This window comes from Erythrolamprus reginae, chromosome 3 (assembly GCF_031021105.1).
Source record: "Erythrolamprus reginae isolate rEryReg1 chromosome 3, rEryReg1.hap1, whole genome shotgun sequence".
In the NCBI taxonomy this organism is placed as follows: Eukaryota; Metazoa; Chordata; class Lepidosauria; order Squamata; family Dipsadidae; genus Erythrolamprus; species Erythrolamprus reginae.
Genome location: NC_091952.1, coordinates 96,035,547 through 96,051,629, shown reverse-complemented (window position 1 = coordinate 96,051,629; position 16,083 = coordinate 96,035,547).

Genomic DNA, 16,083 nt, shown 5'->3' with positions numbered 1-16,083 from the left:
ACTGTATGTTTTCTTTACTATTGGGTTTTAAAAAAATGTTTTAAACAATATCAATCAATATCAACTTTATTTGATTAGTCAATCGACCATATCAAAGCGAGGAAAATGACCACATCGGTCGTCATAAAACTGTGACTGGTTAAAATACAATAAAATTGGCTAAAATAGAGGGAATTTGAATAAATAATAAGTTAAAATGCAGTATAATATGCTAAAATTGAGTAGTAAAACATGAGAACATAACTCGTGCAAAGGATTATCTAAATCTAAGATACTGATATAAAATATTCTTAAGTGAGTTCATCTCCTTTGCATGCCACACCAATATGTTCTATAAAACATATTCTCATCTGAACGGTTCTAGAAAGTACATATTTGTACCCTGAAGAAAATATGGTAATTGTTTATTACAGTCCCAGTGTATGATTTTGTCAAGTAGGGGCTGTAAATACTGAGGTCTTACTGAGGAGTATAGTTTACAATTGAGTAGCACATGTGCAATGTCTTCTATTTCTGGTGCACTGCAAATGCATGTTCTCTAAAAATATGGTACTTGGTGGAATCGTCCATATTTGACCATAATGTTTTAAACATTATGTTTGTACTTTTTATTTTATTCTTTACTGCAATGATTTTGTTTTAAAAATTGACAGTATAGATAAGTAAGTAAGTAAGTAAGTAAGTAAGTAAGTAAGTGAGTGAGTGAGTGAATGAATGAATGAATGAATGAATGAATGAATGAATAAATAAATAAATAAATAAATAATAAAGGTTTACATTCATGACTTTTTGAAACAAACCATGGTCACCTTTTATTTAAAAGTTATATTACTCCTGTTGTTTCCCCTTCTTAGAAATCTATTTGATTGGTTATGTGAGGGTTCAGGATTACATTCTCATGCCTGACAAATCCGTCATGTTGGGGTTGTTTGCTCTCAGCATAATGTGGAATTTTAACATAACCATAATGATATGGAAACTATGAGTTTATGGTTTAATACAAATTGTGGAGCCCAAGAAATATGGTTTATTCAGTCAGCAATGTATAATGTACAACAATGTACAAACTGTATTGACTATGTGTATGGAATTACTTGTATCTGTTTTTCAACTACGGAGCAACTGTGTATTTAATATGGTGCTCATGAACTTAGAATAGTTTCATAAACCTTACTAGATACCCACCGGCCTCTTTATCTCAGATAGCAAATTAAATATGAATGATTAAAGAGGAAGCTTTTAGCACCATGTTTATATTCAGCAATGCCCTTGTGCCTATTAGGATGGTAGAGAGATTTGGCATGACTTCTAGGAATGGCCCTGTCCATGGTGCCATTTTGTGAATAAACAAATGTTATAGGTAGCCAGTTTGTGAACATGCTTACCATATGTTTTCAGATTTCTAAAAAGGCCCCATTCCAGAAATACTATTGTACATATGAAGGTATACATGAATGTGCATCTCTATCTACAAATAAATGAATCCCTGTGTTGAATCCACAGAATTATTCTCAGTGGTTTATAAAATAAAATCACTCAATTTTTTCCATGTATAAGACAACAATTTTTCTTTAAAAATATTCATCTAAAAATGGAGGGACATTTTATACATGGGGACCTGAGAGGAGAACCACGGTCACAAAACTTCCAATACCTTTTCTCCCCAGTGTAATCTCACAAGTGAAACTTCCGATTGACTTCTGAATTTTGGGTAAGAAAAGGGGGGGGTATCTTGTACATGGGGGAATCTTATACACAGATAAATACGGTCCAATATTTCCACGTTGAAGAACAGGATATGTCTTTAATGCACATTAAAAAAATCTCAGTGTTGTATAGCACAGTAAACTTGATTCACTTTTTTTCCTTTCTTCCCTGCCTTCCTGCTGGCTACATACATACAAAACCAGCAGAATACAACACCAGTAACTAGTGCAAAACCAAAGGCTTGTCTCGGGAAGTAAGCATTCATTCCTAAGTTTATTTGACTCATTATGCTATGGTTCTTTTAGCTCCTCCCACTAAAACTAACTAGGCTAGGACAGTGTTTGCTACTGTGGGAATAGCCTTCTAAGCTCAAACTGTTTTAAAAAAGCAAAGAAATCACTCTAATCCACTCTAAACTACCATCATAATAATCTTTAAAAGCTCACAGGGGATGAAGCAGTGTTTCAAAACACAATATCTCTTTCACAATACTCTTTGCTCTGGAGTAATATGTGGAAGCACTTTTCACTAAATATCTGGATAATCAAAAATTAAACCATGGATATCTCATTTGCACAGTCTGTCTAAGTCAGCCATGAAGATTTCTTTTTCAGTCCCATCATTGGTCAGATAACTGCTGTCCTAATGGAGTTAATACAGTACCCAGTGACACTGAAATCTGGTTTACATTTATCTGGTCTAAAGTCTGCATTCTTCTCCTCTTTTTCCTCTGACCTCTCAGATACTAAGTATTATTATTATTATTATTTATTATTTATTGGATTTGTATGCTGCCCCTCTCCGTGAACTCGTAGTAGATATATCAAAGTAGTAGATATATCAAAGTAGTAGATATATCAAAGCAATTCTCTTGTAACTGGACCTGAACCAGTGCTTGCTACTATGGGAGCAGGTTTCCCATAACTACTTAATCGATCCTGCCTTTATCTTGGCAGAAACCATGTAAGTTTAAATGCACTTCAGTTTAAAGCGTGCTTAAAAACATGCTTAAAAAGAGTTGGAAAATATAGTTTAAATTCATATTTGCAATAACAATAGCATTCAGACCTATATACAATCCCAAGCCATTTTAGAGCACTCCCTGGAAGGTTTACAATGTAAGCATTGTTTTTTGTATTTTGCCTCAATCTGGGTCCTCATTTTACCAACCTCAGAAGGACAGAAAGCTGAGTCAATTTTAAGTCCAGTTAGGATTGAACACCAAGCTGTGAGAAGAATTAGCTAGGTGCACCAGCAAGCTACAGACATTAGCTACAGACAGTTCCTCCTTTGTTAATCAACAGCATCTACATTTGCCCTGAGTATTTATAAATCGGCCCTAAGTATCCAGTGCTCCATTTTGTATTCTTTTCCATGACGTCAAAGTTAAAACATTGGCCTTTAGTTTGGCAGTGAATTTATACCTCTAAATACTGTTAAGTGAAGCAAAACATTTTGTTTTACTTTTTTAAGCTCTTAATCTCAAGCCAAAAACCACTACATATATTCCATCATGAGAAAGTAAAGCAATGGAGTGGGGAAGACTGGTAAAAATGATTCAATCATGAGGCAGAAGTGGAACAACCATTTTATAACCACTATGGGCACTCATATTTCTTCTCAAACCCACAACCTAATAAGAATGAAGGCCACTTGGCTCAGCCAGGTGCTTTCCCTTGTGAAGCTTTTCCAGTAGTAGATGAAAAATATCCTTATGCTATCTTTCCATGGCTGGGGAAACCACTCCCTTCATCACTGTGTAATAATGTAAAGCAGCTGAGTGAAAGTATCAGAGTACCAGAAAGCAGCTGAAACTATTATTGAAGAAACCTTTATCTAAAACAGGCGGTGGGTAACTATGGCAACTTTAGGAGGTATTGATTTTAGTTCCCAGAACTCTTGAACCAGCATGGTTACATTAAGAATTGTCCCAAAGTTGCCATAGTTGACCACTCAGATTTGGAGGGAAGCATATTTATTTATTTATCTATCTATCTATCTATCTATCTATCTATCTATCTATCTATCTATCTATCTATCTATCTATCTATCTATCTATCTATCTATCTATCCATCCATCCATCCATTCATTCATTCATTTATTTATTCATTTGTCCAATACACAAATACATAGGAAGAAAGATAGACATGTGATAATAAAAAAGAGGGTGAAAGTGAACTTAGAGGACAGGATATATGAAAGGAAGAGAATATATAAGATAGGTGAAAGAAAGGAAAAACAATTGGACAGGGGACGAAAGGCACACCAGTGCACTTATGTACACCCCTTACTGGCCTCTTAGGAACCTGGAGAGGTCAATCATGGAGAGTCTAAGGGAGAAGTGTTGGGGGTTAGGGGTTGACACAATTGAGTCCGGTAATGAGTTCCACACTTCGATAACTCGATTGTTGAAATCATATTTTTTACAGTCAAGTTTGGCGCGGTTACTTTTTACATTACTTCCTTTTAGCAAAACAAGAATGAATATGCTGGGATTGTCAGAGTTTCCAGGTCAACTGCAATACTTGTGAAAAGAGATACTTCAACTTTTTCTTCTTAACCATCCTAATCAACATTGTTAATTTAAAAGCAGGAAGAGCCACTTTTGCATCCATCTACAGTGATGTACCACACTCCTCCATGTAGGTCAGGATATCACTTTTAGGATAAGATTCTAGGCACTGAATAAAAAGGTAAAATGAAGACAGGTACTGCTGAAAAATTCTGAAGATGTGAAGAAATGTATTTATTTATTTATTTGTTTATTTAATTTGACTTTTATGCCGCCCAGTCCTGAAGGACTCAGGGCGGCTTACCACAATATAAAATTACAACAGCAATAAAAAGAAGTCAAGAAAGAAAACAATCTGAGTACTTGTTCTGTCGGGCTCTCTGGTAGAATCCTCCCGAAAATTCACAGGTACAAATTTCAGACACACACACACACGTTTGAAAATTCAAAACAATGCTCTTTATAATGAAAATTCACTTAACCTAAGCCCTCTTTTGGTATAGCAAAGAGCACTCGTCTCCAAACAAACTGGTAATTTGTACAAGTCCCTTATCAGTTCTGTGATACTTAGCTTGCAGCTGTGAGGCAATTCACAGTCCTTCTTCTTTCACAAAGTGAAACACACTTTGCTCTGGTTTAGTTTCAAAGCGGGGAAAAATCAGCACACAAAAGGTCAAAGTCAGTAAAGCAGGCACGAAACACAACGATCAGATAATCCTCCACAATGGCCAAACCCACAGACTGCTATTTATAGCAGCCTCACTAATTACCACAGCCCCACCCAACCACAGGTGGCCTCATTTTCTTTGATAATAATCTCTCAGTTGTTGTTGCCTATGCATCACTCTCCGCATGCGTGGCTGTATCATTAACTCTTGTTCTGAATCCAAGGACTAGCTAGATAATTGATCTCCTTCTGAGCTGTCTGCCACACTCTCCTCCTCATCACTCATGTTTTTTAAAGTAATTTAAATATTGGATTTGTCTTACATTGTATTGCTATTGCTGTGAGCCGCCCCGAGTCTGCGGAGAGGGGCGGCATACAAATCTGATTAAACTTGAAACTTCTTGGTCAGAGGAGCCTTCATCAGCAGATTCCACCAGGGGCAAAACAGGCCTGCAGCATGTGGATGTTTCCCCCACATCCACAGTCCTTGGGGCAGGATCTCAGCCAGAGCTAACCACAACAGTACTAAAACCCTAATTAAAATTGGTAGCATAACAACTTAACAACACGCAAACATACCATTGATACAGATTAATGCACGTGGTCAAGCTAGTTGTTGATTTAGGCCCCCCAGGCCTACCGGCATATCCAGGGCTTCATGGCATTACAAAAAGCCACCAGGGTGGGGGCAGTATGGACATTGGAGGGGGAGTTGATTCCATCGAGCCGGGGTGGCACCAGAGAAGGCTCTCCCCGCGGTCCCGCCAATCTGTATTGTCCAGCAATTGTTCAGCAATCATCAAAACTGTTGGGAAGTTCAAGGCCAGTGTTACAGGATCTGGCCACGGTTACTAAGGAACATGTATTGAGTGTGTAGAGACGCATATGTAGGAGATCTTGACCCTACATGTTTCTACTGTTAAGATTAGGAAGCATGGGAGCAAATAAGCCTTATTTTCAAATTCTTTATTCAAGAATTCCCTCGGCAGTCTATGCCAGTTTTATAGCTTTTGTACTGCTCCTGACAAGCCATTTTTTACCTCATTTATCACCGTTCCTGAACCATCTCGTCTCTCTCTCTCCGCCGGCCAAATACAATGGCAGTTGAATAAAACAGTTCAGTGGATGTATCTGTGTGTCACTTCCAGCTCTTTCTAAGCCAGTCTGCCTGCCTTGAGATTTCCCAACTCTGATCTTTTCACACAGCTAGCTTGCCCATTACTGCCAGCTTCACAGCTTGCCAACCTACTTACCTACCTGCCTGCCTGCCTGGCACAGTCATTCAACTCTGAGACTAATTGGGCTAGCCTTATGCTTATACTCCACTGACTTGGCCAATAATCGTGATGAAATCTCTCACTAAGCTAGTGCTGCTTATGATCAAGTTAAGCTATTTCACTCATTTGGAAGTAATGTTTGTTATGAAATTATAATTCTTTTTTCCTTTAGTAAGAGAGAAAGAGGGAGAGAGAGAGAGACAGAAAGAAAAAGAAAAAAGGAAGTAAGGAAAGAAACAAAGAAAGAGAAAGAAAGAAAGAAAGAAAGAAAGAAAGAAAGAAAGAGAAAGAGAAAGGAAGGAAGGAAGGAAGGAAGGATTTGGATTGAAGTTGATAGCTGGAATCAGAAAATAAGTTAAATAATGTCAGTTAGGCCAGTGAGTCATTTCAGAGAATGAAAAAAGCAGCCAATTATTTATTTACTTACTTACTTACTTACTTACTTACTTACTTACTTACTTACTTACTTACTTACTTACTTACTTGCTTACTTGCTTACTTGCTTACTTACTTAAGATAAACAAATATAAACAAATAATTTATTTGATTCATGTTTATATTAAATTTTAACTTACAAGATTAAAGTTTGAATGGCTACTTTTGTGAACAAAGGAAAAATAAAAAGAGGAACAAGAGAAGGAGGAGAAAGAGGAGGAGAAGGAAGAGTAATTAGACAATGCTGGACAGAGAACATGAGGAAATGGGGGAAAGGAGGACAAGGAGGAAAACAGGAGGAAAACAGGAGGAAAAAAGGAGGAAAAAGAGTCCTCCTTTTACTAGAAATCTGGTAACCTTATTCCATAGTGAATGGAACTAAACCATCACAAGATTTGTGGATTATGCAAACCTTCACAAAGCCGCAGAAAAATAGCGCTAGCCCTGAAATAAATATGTGTTTAGCTATTCATTTTCCATCAAATGCAAAAGTGAAGAATGGAACTGAATGATTTAAAAATGTACATTCTAATCACATTTAATAGTTCATCAAGAATTCCCAATCACAGTGCTTTGAGCACCTAAATTGATATCATACTTTCTTAAAACAAGAATTTTAAAACTGCCTTAGCTCTGCCACTTAATGGCAGTATTCTCCTCATTTTGGACATTTAACCCCCTCCCCCCATAGAAATGAACCACCGTATAGGAAGAATGACTATACCCTTATTTTAAAATTGCACTGCATTTTAATAACTTCTTTAGCACAGCCTCTGTTAAACATAATCTGTTTAGATTCTGTTTATATGTTTAGATGTAAAACTCTTCCAGAAAGGAGCAATAAACATGCTTCCAAACTTTACATTTTAACTGTAAGCCTTTTCTGCCTTCTCTGCATATTCTTGACTTGGGATCCACAATACTTTGTTTGAAAAAGTAAAAGAGTTGATACAGGCAGATAGTTACTGTATATTGTTACAAGTTCTTGAATGGAGGAATGGTCTTCACATGGACTAGGCATAAAAAGAGTTCCATTTCCTCCCTCCGTCTTAAAAGTAAGGCTACCATATCTAGGCTACAAATTAAGGCTACTATATGGATTACCACTAGATGGAAACAAAATAACATAAGTCCCCTTCTTTACTGTCCTCTGGGGTTGACTTATTTATTTATTTATTTATTTATTTATTTATTTTTATTTATTTTGTCAAACTACTATAGGGTGGTAATTTGTACAAATAAAACATTAGATAAGTAATGATAAAAAGTAACAAAAGAAGACAATAGGACAGGGACGGTAGGCACAGTGGTGCGCTTATTCACGCCCCTTACAAACATCTTAGAAAGGGGGAGAGGTCAATTGAAGATAATCTAAGATTAAAGGTTTTGGGGTTAGGAGTAGAAACCACAGAGTCAGGTAATGCATTCCAGGCGTTGATTACTCTGTTGCTGAAGTTGTATTTTTTGCAGTCAAGTTTGGAGCGATGCTCGTGTGTTATTGTGGTCGAAGGTGAAGTAGTTGTTAACAGGTAGGACACTTTGGTATATGATTTTATGAACTATAATTAAGTTGGAATGGAGACAACAGAGTTGTAAGTTGTCTAAACCAAGAATTTCAAGTCTGGCGGAGTAAGGTATTTTGTTGTGAGAAGAGGAGTGAAGGACTCTTCTTGTGAAATATTTATGGACTCTCTCAATTGTGTTGATGTCACTGTGTCACTGATGTTGATGTGAAGATTCATTCTCCAAGCTTGTGAGTTGGTTTCCAAATATTTCATTAGCAGGCTAGGTAATATTTTCAGTGGTGTTTAGGTGAATCCACTGAAGATGTTATCTATCCTGGTAAGAAATTCTTGGAAACCAACCCACAAGTTTGGAGAACTAACCTTCACCCTCATCCCAGTTAGTGTCTCTAGCTTTATATTTCTACCACTTGCAAGTAATTTTAAGGGTGGGAGATTAGTACTAGGACCAATATTAGATTAAAAGTTTAAGAGAAATCTTTAAAAATAAGGTAAGGGTTTGAGAAAATGTGTGGATATGTGGCTTAAATAGGCACATCAAACCAGCAAGCAGTCTAAGAAAATGAAGAGACAGAGGGGCAGAAAATGGAAGGGGATAAAATGTTACACAACTGAGTAAAAGCAGCAGCACATAACCCTGACACAATTATTTATACTTTTCTTGCCACTTTTTCCTCACTAATGCCAATGGAGCATTTGGACATCAAGGCTTGAATTCTAGATTCCATTAAAGAATCTTCTCCTCTTCTTGATTCTCTGAATAGATGGTACCAATAAAACTTCAAAAAAAATCTGTCCCCTGGAATCCCAGCCCTACTTCTCTTTGGAGAATGGCAGTGTTTTTAAGGGGGTCAAGTCCAACAGAGCTGTGAAACAATAAGGAAGAACTACACGGATTCCAGCCACGTAGCTTTAATGCTAGCTTTGGGGTAAAAAACAGAATCTTGGAAGCAGATAATAAGAATTTCCAAGCTTCATTTATTGTTCATTAAGATGAGGCTCCTTTGAATTGATTTTTTTTTTGCCAGGTTTTTTGTACTCCAGTTGTTGTAACTCTTGATTGTTTAGATCTTTCCTCCCGCTTTTTTCTGCAATTTCTCACAGGGGTGATAGAATACTTAAGAGTTGGCAGATGGCTTTTCATGAAGATTCACCATAGCCTGCAGTCTTCTAGACCACTGCAACTTTCTTTTTCCAACATAATCCCATAAATTAAATAATTTCAAAGCCTATACATCTGTTTCTATGAATTTAAACAGATTTAGTTCTTTATATCTGCGAATTTCATTATCTTTTATTAAAGAGTTAACAATTTTGTACGTACTTATGGATCGTCTGTACCATGCGGTGGGAGATACAACACTTAATTAAAAAATTCTCCTTCAGCAGCTTTGGATTCAGCTGAACTGAAGTAGACAGATTTCCATATCATCAAATTGGGCTCAAATAGAAAAGGGTGACTGATGCGTATCCCCTAATGTTAATCTGATATAGTCCATTAAACATTTACAGTATATGTCTTGGAAAAGAATCAAATGTCAACAACACCAATATTTGGCAGTGTCTTTCTTCTATCCTGTCTGATCAATTTACTGTATGTGAATATCTATGGATATTCTCAGTCATCTAGGTCAGTGTTTCCTAACCTTGGCCACTTGAAGGTATCTGGACTTCAACTCCCAGAATTCCCCAGCCAGCTGGCTGAGGAATCCTGGGAGTTGAAGTCCAAATATCTTCAAGTGGCCAAGGTTGGGAAACACTGATCTAGGTCATTTTTCCTTGAAGACAGTTTGCTTCTCAACCAAGAAGCTTCTCCTGTTTGCTGAAGAATGAGGAAGCTTCCTGGATGAGAAGTGAAATGTCTTCAAGGAAAAACAAAATCCATATGCCTTTTGAAAAAGCACCTTTCGGATCACTGAATTGGAATTTTTTGGCTGTAAAGGTCGATGACTAATCTTTAGTGTTCAGGGTTGACATTTAGGATTTGGAAGAAGCAGGGTAATTGGGAAGATAATGCAAAAAGGAATGAAGTATATTATTTGTTGGAGTCAGAATTGTTTTATGGGAATTTAGTTTTGGTGGGGAAGTTTAAAAAGTTTAAACTACAGTTTATGGATATTTCAGACATCATAATTGCAGGAAACAACACCTCTAATTTTTAGTGCAAGAGACTGAAAAATATTTAGTCTCAGATGCTCATATGTGTTGTAATAGAACAGATCCCAACAAACCAAATATACAATAGTTCTACTTTTAAAAAAGGGAAAAAGATGGCAGGCTATTGGTTAGATACCATCCTACCTGGACTACAAAAAGTTGGAGATTATGAATTTAGAACTACGAGATTATGAGCCTTAAACATGATCTAAGTATTGTCCACAAGATCATGTGCTGCAATGTCCTGCCTGTCAACAACTACTTCAGCTTCAACCACAACAACACAAGAGCACACAACAGATTCAAGCTTAATATTAACCGCTCCAAACTTGACTGTAAAAAATATGACTTTAGTAATAGAGTTGTCGAAGCGTGGAACTCATTACCAGACTCAATAGTATCATTCCCTAACCCCCAACATTTTACCCTTAGACTATCCACGATTGACCTCTCCAGATTCCTAAAAGGTCAGTAAGGGGCGTACATGAGCGCACTAGCATATCTTCCGTCCACTGTCCTATTGTCTCTCCTATATCTCCTATATCTTCTCTTCTATCCCTATTTCTTTTCTTCTATTCTCTCATTGATATATTTTATTCCTATCTTTTCTCTTCTCTTCTCTTCTTTCTTTAATCTATTTTACTCGAGTGTGTCCTATATAACCTTCACTGTGTATTATTGTGTATTGGACTAACTATCTAACTAAGTAACTAACTAACTAAACAAACAAATAAACAAACAAAGGCAGTAATGTGAGTTTCCTGAATCTCTTTATTGCCTCATGATTATCTGAGGTTTTGTAGTTTGAATCTGGTAGGTTTAAAATTGGGGCAGTATTTTATTCGTCTAAAAAAAAATCATGTTAGTTTTGGATCCAATGTTGTTCTTGCATGTGAAGGCAGAAGTGGTACTCATAAACATGTTTTAGCAGTAGGAACTAGAGTCATAATTATTTTCTTTCCTATATGAAAATTGCTCTTTCCATCATTTATGCATTTGGCAAAACCAGACAATAACACATTTTATGAGGAGCTGTTTTTCAAGCGTTCTTCAGTTAGTATAAAATCCTGCCAAGTTGTTAACAACAGCATGTCGCTCGCTAATCTTTCATTTTCTTTTCGGAATCAATTCAGTCACTGCTTTCAACCTCCCAAAATCTACATTAACTAAAGGCCAAGTTTACTGTTACAGATCTGTCTACTATACATAGAACTTGTTTTAGTGTCTTTTACTTTTTCTTCCAAAGTTTTTGAACTTATTATTGGAAAAAATAAAATCTGTGCTCTTGTTGCTATTTTTCCCAGGCCACGGATTTTTTAAAAAAAGAACTTTGATGAAATGACTTCTGGGTAATACCACATGAGACAATGAGTAAGTGCTGACATTTCATTAGCAATGCACATCAGCACATATTCATTATCTCATGCATTCTACGCATTCCCTAGAAGTCATTTTATCAAGATATAATGGCACTGAAAACCTAATTTTGGGCAGTGGGAGAGAGAGAAACCTTGTTTCAGAAAGCTTTTGCATTTTCCAAAGTTGCCGTTTGGAATTTGACTTTTGTTAGTAGAGGCAGCATTTTGTTGTACTAATGGTTGAATTGCTAATTCTTGTGTTACCACTTGCATACCCTTATTTTCTTCACAAGAGAGTCACGTTGAAGCTAATGATAGCACCAATAAAACAACACCACAATAAAATGTATCAAGTGTAAGGAAAAATAAAGTAAGCAGATCATTAAAGCTGTGGAGAAAATAGGAAGTATTAGCTATATTTGCTTTGAGTTATTTATAAAAATAATAAAGATGGGATATTAGTCAATCAATGTGACTAGCAGACCATTACTAATGCACTCAAATGTTGTTTCTGACTTCCTGTCTTGTATTCATATTTGCTATTATTTTTCCTATCCACAGCTGTTTTGTTTGTATTTACTGTTGTTATGGTCCATCACACAGTCAGCCATCACACATATCCAGACTGCATTCAGCATTTTAGTCTGCCTATCAAGTCCTTCCCAGGGGTTTGGGAGGCAGATGTGGATGTTTGATGGCAATTACAATTACAGGATGTAAGTTGTTCCAAGTAAAGCAGTGTTTTGCAATTGACTGCTGGTCAATTTACCAATGGGGCTCAAGTGGTACTCCAACTGTTTTGGGGTTGACACTTAGTAGTAGTAGTACCACAATGAGAGTAGTCACCTGTTATGTCTGTTCCAAAATGTTTGGAACTACCCAAAAGTTCGATAGTGAGAAATTACTCAGAGATACCCATATATTTAGTGATGGGTTGCCAAAATTTTTACTGCCACATTGTGGGTGTGGCTTGATGTGTTTATGTTTCTTTATGTTTATTAGATTTGTATGCCACCCCTCTCCGAAGACTCGGGGCAGCTAACAACAATATAAAAAGACAATGTAAACAAATCTAATATTAAAAATAATCTAAAAAACCCCAATTTAAAAAACCATTCATACATACAAGCATACCATGTATAAATTCTATAAGCCTAGGGGGGAGGGAAATTTCAATTCCCCCATGCCTGACGACAGAGGTGGGTTTTAAGGAGCTTGCGAAAGGCAAGGAGGGTGGGGGCAACTCTGATATCTGGGGGGAGCTGGTTACAGAGGGTCGGGGCAGCCACAGAGAAGGCTCTTCTCCTGGGTCCCACCAAATGACATTGCTTAGTCGACGGGACCCGGAGAAGGCCAACTCTGTGGGACCTAACCGGTCTCTGGGATTCGTGCGGCAGAAGGCGGTCCCGGAGATATTCTCGTCCGATGCCATGAAGGGCTTGATGGTCATGTGACCGGGTAGCAGTGCCTTTCTGGCCATGTGACCAGATGGGAGTGGCTTGATAATCATGTGACCAGGGTGGCTTAAAAGTCACATGACTGGGTGGGAGTGGCTTATAGTTGATTGTCACATTTTTGAATAGCCACAAAAGGACAAATGATAGACAGCATTATTTGTTGAGGAGCACAGTAACATTTTACGGTTTTGTATTGAACCCACAAGGTTCAGTATGATAACAAATTAGGCAAGTAGCTAAATTTTCTTTAATTTCTATAAAAGTTCAGTTCTAGATAATGATTAAAATGATTAAAGCATTTATGGGTATCAATATACTATTTAATTATTTCCTATTTTAAAAGTAATTAAGGATCATACTAAGGTACTAGAGAAGGAAGGACAATAAGAAACTATTAAGTATTCAATAAATAGTGCATAAACCTATTACCCCCACTGTGTCTCCCCTCCTGGTGAGGGCAGCAGTCCATTACTGCATGTATTGCATTTGAAAATGGCACATAATGTAAGTAATGCACATCTTTGTAAGTGAGAAAGTTTCAGCTATGGCAAGCTTCGGACCTGTGGTCTCTAGAATTCCATCTGTAAATTCCATGATCCAAAGGCATCCACGGGAGAGGTAGTCAAATGATGAAATTAGTGCCACACCTCCTTTTGAATCTGCATGATGATATGACACACACATGTACAAAAGGAGCAGGCCTTGCATCACATGACACGATGCTGCTTTTGGTATTTTCACAAAATACTGAAAGCAGTATCTGATTCAACCCTGCCTCTCTGAATATGGCTGTAAAGGACTGTGACTTGAAATTCTGAATAGCCATTATTATTATTATTTTATTATTTATTAGATTTGTATGGCACCCTTCTTCAAAGACTCAGGGCGGCTTACAGAATATAAAAAACAGCACGACAAAAAATCTAATTAATTAAAATTACTACTAAAAATCCCATATATATTAAAATAAGTCAGCCAACTCATTCACAACCATACATTACATCTCATAGACAGGGGAAGGGGGCTTGATCTAATTGCCCCATGCCTGGTGACATAAATGAGTCTTGAGACTCTTGCGAAAGGCAAGGAGGTTGGGGGCACTGAGAATCTCTGGAGGGAGCTGATTCCAGAGGGCTGGGGCCACCACAAAGAAGGCTCTTTCCCTGGGCCCAGTCAGATGACATTGTCTGGCCGATGGGACCCGGAGAAGGCCAACTCTATGGGACCTAACTGGTTGCTGGGATTCATGCGGCAAAAGGCGGTCTCATAAGTAATCTGGTCCGAAGGGCTTTGCCATTGCCAATCTACACAGATAATACCAGGATAGTCAATCAATCGTCTAATTTAATATAAAGCAACATCTTATAACTCTTATCTGCTTAAATTGAAGAGTCAAATAAAATCAATAGGAACCCTGCGAAATTCCTTTTCTTCCTAAAGGAAAGATTGGGTAAGGAGTGCAGTCTAAAAAGCACCAGATGTTTCCATATCTCTATGCCTCCCCCTTGATATCATCAGTACTGTTTAATAGGTGCCTCGGCTATCCTTACACTAACATGAATGTGGAAGGAATCTCTCGGTGTGTAGATATATGTGTGCCAGCAACAACAATCGTATGAAAATTAAATATGGATTTACATTCAAGCATTTCCTTTCACAGAAGCACAGCCCGATAGGGAGACCACTATAAGCTCCTAATCAGAGAGGGCGGGAGGCCTAGTGATGGGCCAAAAATGATACCAAAAAAAGAAAAGGAGCTTTCACTTTACCACGTGCTCTAAGACTTTTGTCATCTCCTGTTGCCATCATTCTTAAGAGGGAAGCAAGCTGAATGGTGAGACCCTTAGGCTACAAGCTTAAGTTTAGAAAAATCTCCGTATGAATATAATTCTTCCAGCAAAATATTTCCCTCTGGTGCTTTTGCATCAAATGCATGAAATTTCCTCATTATTGCTTAAATGCCCTTGCCAGTTTAAAGTTATATATTTCATTGTGGGAATTTGCTTCCAAACACCTGCTCATTTTTTTAAAAAAAAAAAAACCTCAGCATTCTCTCCCATCCAAGGTTATAACTCTCTTTCTTTCCTTCTTCTAGTCTTCAGCCCAATGAATCTTTCCCCTTACATTGCCCTCCAAGGGATGTACTGATCTGCTTTCTGCATCCAGATGTAGTTTAATTGTTTAACATAAAGACATATGCTGAGATTTAAAAAGAACTCTCCCCAGAACCTAGTATGATAATTATCTGCAAATTGAAAACTATATATTATCAACTAGAGATCTTTTTTGTCCTTCAATTAAACCATGCTTAGATGGGCAGGACAGAGTAAACCCTTCCATAATTAAAAAGGTTTAATAATTCATCTTGCACATTGGAATTTCCCCTGTTTTGACACTTAGAGAAAATGGAATGTATAGTTGGAAAAACAATCACTTGAGGTTAGGGCAAGGAGGGGCAGAAGACATCTATTCTATTTCACACCATAATTAGATATTCTCAGAAAACATTATAAAGGCACAGTACCCTAAGCAGAATGACCAAAACACAGAAAGCAGAATCAAATACCTACATACGGTAATGTGATCAAGAGGGGGGGGGGGGAGGACAATCTTTTATTTGAGAGAACAACAACAACAAAAGAAACACCAATTAGCATTTGGTAATTATCTAAAAGACAAGACAAGAGTTTTTCAGAAAAAAATAGTAACCTGTTTAAGTGATTCACAAATATGCTCATTTGGTAAGAAAGCAATGGTCATCTTTTTGTTTAATTTTAATAAATGGTTTCTACACATTTTGTTATTTGTGCCAGCACTGCTTAATAGCTGCACTGGAAAAATCATGAACATATGACTGATGAAATAAGAAATGATTTCAGATGTGGATATACTCATAAGAGACTCTATCACATACCCAGTTCTTCAATGCTTCCACCCAAAGCAAAAAATTCTTTCAGGTGGCCATCTGGATTCAATTTTATTTCCATTA